Source organism: Triticum dicoccoides, chromosome 7B (assembly GCF_002162155.2).
Source record: "Triticum dicoccoides isolate Atlit2015 ecotype Zavitan chromosome 7B, WEW_v2.0, whole genome shotgun sequence".
Classification (NCBI taxonomy): Eukaryota; Viridiplantae; Streptophyta; class Magnoliopsida; order Poales; family Poaceae; genus Triticum; species Triticum dicoccoides.
In genome coordinates, this window is record NC_041393.1 from 620,878,661 (window position 1) to 620,884,010 (window position 5,350).

The following is a 5,350-nucleotide window of genomic DNA, read 5'->3' on the forward strand; positions in this document are numbered from 1 at the left end:
GCCCCCCCGGGCCAATGCTTGTCTAAGTGTTGGTCCGAACCGAGTAGACTGCGGGTCCCCCTCGGGGAAACTCGAGGTCTGGTTTTACTCGTAGGATGTCTCATCCGGTGTTGCCCTGAGAACGAGATATGTGCAGCTCCTATCGGGATTGTCGGCGCATCGGGCGGCTTTGCTGATCTTGTTTTATCATTGTCGAAATGTCTTGTAAACCGGGATTCCGAGTCTGATCGGGTCTTCCTGGGAGAAGGAATATCCTTCGTTGATCGCAAGAGCTTATCATGGGCTAAGTTGGGATACCCTTGCAGGGTATAAACTTTCGAAAGCCGTGCCCGCGGTTATGGGCAGCTGGGAATTTGTTAATGTCCGGTTGTAGATAACTTGACACCAGATCTGAATTAAAACGCATCAACCGCGTGTGTAGCCGTGATGGTCTCTTTTTGGAGGAGTCCGGGAAGTGAACATGGTTCTTGGGTTATGTTTGACGTAAGTAGGAGTTCAGGATCACTTCTTGATCATTGCTAGCTTCACGACCGTTCTGCTTGCTCTCTTCTCGCTCTTATTTGCATATGTTAGCCACCATACTTGCTTAGTCGCTGCTGCAACCTCACCACTTTACCCCTTCCTTTCTCATTAAGCTTTGCTAGTCTTGATACCCATGGTAATGGGATTGCTGAGTCCTTGTGGCTCATAGATTACTACAACAACAGTTGCAGGTACAGGTTATGCGATGATCATGACGCGAGAGTGGTGTTTGCTTGTTTTGGAGTTCTTCTTCTGCTTCTTCTTCAATCAGGGGATAGGTTCCAGGTCGGCAGCCTAGGCTAGCAGGGTGGATGTCGTTTGAGTTTCTGTTTGTGTTTCATCTGTAGTCGGATGGTGCTCTTATGTAAGATGATGTTGTATTCGTGTGGCATTGTATGCCTTATGAATGTATCCATATCTATTATGCAATGTTGATGTAATGATATCCACCTTGCAAAAGCGTTTCAATATGTGGTTCTATCCTTGGTGGGACCTTCGAGTCTCTTTAGGATAGTATCGCATATTGGGCATGACAAGTTGGTATCAGAGCCTCGACCGACCATAGGAGCCCCCTTGATTGTTGGCCGTTGTTGAGTCTAGAAGAAAACTATTTTGAGTCTTAGGATTATATATATCGGAGAGTAGGATTCTTTTTACTCCTCAGCCCCTTCGTCGCTCTGGTGAGGACTCTTGACGTAGATGTTTTGACTTTCCTCTCCTCAAATTTCACTAATTTTTTTAGGATCACGCGGGTATCTTGGGATCGTTCCGATATTCTTATGATGAGAATATTGTTCTTGGTGCCTCCTAACATTTAGGGGTTGTGGCAGTGTCCCGGGGAGTTGAGCTCCGAGGTGTTGTCGTCATAATTTTATTGTTGCAGTTCTGGAATACCTGAGTTTTACCAACATCGAAAATCTCTTTTATGCAGTTGTTGGTGAGATAACCTCGACGCCACCTAGTACTAGCGCGGGAGTTCGGGAGTATTGCCATAGCTTGTATAACGGATGCTTTTCGAAGGTTGAGGTACACGATTTCCGAAGGTTTCTTGGTTATGTGTTGACGGATGGATACAGCTTGGATGTAGGGATTGTTAGTTTGGGTGAGATATATATTGCTTCCCCTGTATCCCCAACACCAGATTGCATAACCAGAAAGTTTCGGGAGTTTTATAGGTGGGAATTCAAGTAACTCCTAGAATATCTTTCTGACAGATGCATGATATGAGATTGGGGTTCGACGTCTAGTGGTCCGCCTATCCACGGTCGTTTTTACAGTGGTCTCGTTGTGTCTTAAAGAACCCTTGGCTATGCTGGTTCGGGGACACTTCGTATGTCATGTGCACTGCCTTGTACATGATGGTGTTGTACGATCGAGCCCGTGTGGGCCCCACCACGAAAACTTTGGACGAAATCTCTATCATATGTTTGTTTCGGCTTATTCTGCAAGCCAAATCCTTTGTTTTGTATTATTTGTGGTATTCGAGTTGCTTCAAAGTCAAATGTTGAATCCATACATTTCCTAAACGGTGTTCTCATATTGATATGTGAATACAAATTCTTCTTGATCATCGAGGTCGTCTTGTTAATTCTTTCCAACCGGTGTGCATCTCTTCAAGTGGATCCGATCATTTCAACATTTGTGAGATCAATTCTAAGTTTTCTCAACGGTATCGGTTTCATCCGTCCCCAAGTTGCCTTTGTTTTCCCACCCTCCCACCCATTTTCTTCAAGGACTCAAATTTCTTAATCATGTATCCTTTTATTTGAGAGAAGTCTCTTCATTTTTTACTTTCGATGTTCTTATTCGGTGATTTCCCATGAAGATGCTCAACAGTTTCAAGTTTACTATTCTCCATCTCTTTTCTTCTCCGGTGGATCCAATTCAAGCTTTTGATATTCATCATATTTCTTTCCTCGTTTCAAATGTTTTTCTCATGCCGGTGTATCTCTTAATCGTTCACCTCTCGCTTTCCATTTGTTCCGGAGTGCTGAAGATATCTCACAAGATTCATGTTTCCATTCTTAATCCATTCAAGTTATTTCGAGGTTGATATCTCGTTCAAGCCATTTAAATCAACCGGTTCAATCTCTCTTTAAAATCATTTCCAACGGTGTTTTCTTTTGAGCGGGCCCTAACCCACATGTCTTTTCCCAGGATCTTACCTGACTCTTCGAATTATCAGGAACGATTCTCAAATTCATTTCCAAGTTTGACGTAAGAATGAATTTTCATCAGTCACATGCCTTCTCCAAGGTCGTTTTCAAATTCTTTTCATCGTTGGCTCAACCTTTCCAATTTTCATTCCGGAGTGCCTCAAAAATTGTCATGGTGGTTCTCATCATCATTCTCAACATTTGAAGACCAAAGAAGATTTTTCCTCCTAATCTTATCCGTTCTCTCAAAGATTCGTGATTCTAGCTTGATGCCATCCTCTCATAATTATTTTCGATTATGAGAATTCTTTTCACCCATCCGGATCTATTCAGGAGTCTTTTCAGTTTGATTCTCCGAAGCACATCATCTCAGAATCATTCATTCCAGCCTTCAGCTCTCGTTATCCAAATCTTACCGGTGCATCGCTCAAGTATTCTCTAATCAGCTCATGGTCTCTTCGTTCTCTTGTATCAAATTCCCTCAAGTATCTTCATTCGTTCTCTAATTCTTACCGGCGATTCACCCCTTTACTTCGTTCGTTTTCAATTCTTTCGATGGTTCATTCAAGATTTCACTTTCTTCATTATCGTATCAATTCATTTAGTCTTTCGTTGTTTCAATCCCACCGGTGGTTCCATCAATACCTTCTCAAGCTTGCGCTATATCTCTTTTAATCCTTTCAACGGGAATAAGTAGTATGCCAAATCTGTTGCTTGCCATCAATTTAAATTGGTGAAGGATACGCATAACATAATTCTTATTCTTGTTTCATCCAAGTGATTAATTCCTTCTTCTGGAGTTTGTTCATGAGGAATAAATTCTCGATTCTAAGATGTTCATCTTTTCCTTATGGAGTTCCAAGTTCTCTCAGTTATATCATCGCGAAGCTCCTTCTAAATCATCGCAAGGCTTCACCTTGTGTTTTCAACTTCCCTTTCTTTCTATCATCCTTTTATTACTGGAGTTCTTCATGGAGGCTCTACATGGTGGTTCGTGAAGGATTCCTTTCATTCTTCATTTGTTCTTCAAGATTTCTCTTGAAGTTATGATCTGCTAAGCTATACTCTAAAATAAACATGGTGCTAAACACATGTTTTGTTTTGGGGAGTTCAAGTATTCTTCATCAATCTCTTCTTTGGAGTTATCTTGGTATAGACTTCACCTAAAGCCTTCCCTAAGGAATGTTGCTAATTGTGGTGCATATCGATAGTCCAAGTTTCCTCCTATTCTCTCATTAAAAGAAGTTTTCATCTCTTCTTTGATCTCAAACAAGCAATTCTTTTTTGTTAGTGGCAGGTTGTCACCTCATCATTTTGAGATGTTTGCCATAAACCCACAACAAGCTTGTGCTTTTTGTTGTTGATTTTGCAACAACTTCGTTCAATTCTTCTTTGCAAGGATGCTTTCCAAGCTCATTTGTGGTAGAAGTTGGCATTTTCTTCTCCATTCTTTTATTTCAACGATCTATCTTCTATTCTTTCTTCTAGAGGCATGGTGATGTTGCTCTCTTTACTCATCATCTTGAATTGTGAGGACCGTGTTCTTTTCATGCTTATCCATTTAACAGGAGTGTTGTCTCATCTCTTCAAGTTGTTTTTATCTTATCAAGTTTTCCTTCTTCTTTCATTCGGAGTGCTGCCCGAATTCTTCCTCTCTCATCTTGTTTTAACCGGAGTGGTTTCAAATTCTATCTTGTCCATTAAACTCTTGATTCATGTCTTTGCAACCTTCAAGTTCTCATAATGTTCCTTGTTCCTCTTGTCCAACGGACTGTTTGTAATCTTGGTCATCTCTGTTGTTTTGTTTCTTTCAATTTGTTCAACCTCTCAAGGTTCATGGTTTCACTCATTTGTCGAAGAAGCAACTTAGTTTACCTCTTATCTTCCTCTTCCTTTTCCCTCTGGTGCCATCCTAGATCTCGGGACGAGATCCTCTCGTAGTGGTGGAGTGTTGTAACGCCCCAGATACAACTTTCCATATTCGTAACTCCAACTCTTGCCATTTTCGGCTATGTGATATGTTATTTCTTCTGTGGTTGGGTTTTTGTCTTTTGTCTTGCATTTTGTTCATGTCATGCATTTCATCTCATGGCATCATGCTAATTGCATCGGCATTGTTTTTTTAAAAACTTGCATCCGCTCGTAGTTGCCGCATCACCCCTTGCCTTCGTTGACTATTTCGAGTCCAACCTTGTTCTTCGTTTTTCCCTCTTGCCTAAACCGGAGTCTCTCTATAAAGTGCACAGACCCCCTCGTGTGCGCGTCCGAAACTTGCCCGAACCCGACCCGCTCAGTATTTATCGTTGGTTCTGGATCATCCCCAAACATCTCTAAATCATCATCGGTTTCTCTTTTGGACTCCCTAGCTATTTTATTCGTGACCGTCCGATTACGATCGGAGGGACCTAACCGCCCTAAACTGTTTTCATCTGTTATAAATATAAGGTCCAACCCTCGATCCTAGGGGTCTTGTCCCATCGATCCCACCGCGCCGCCACTCCACCTGGTTTCCTCGGGATCCCTCCCAGACCAACCAGCAGCTTCCTCCCTGCTCCAAAAAAAATTCCTCTCTCGTTCTCCACCAGCCACCACCAAATCCTCCTCGCTCTCCTGTAGCCCCAAGCCTCCTCCCGGATCTCGTCGGAGCAAGCCGGCCTCCTCCTCGGCTCCAT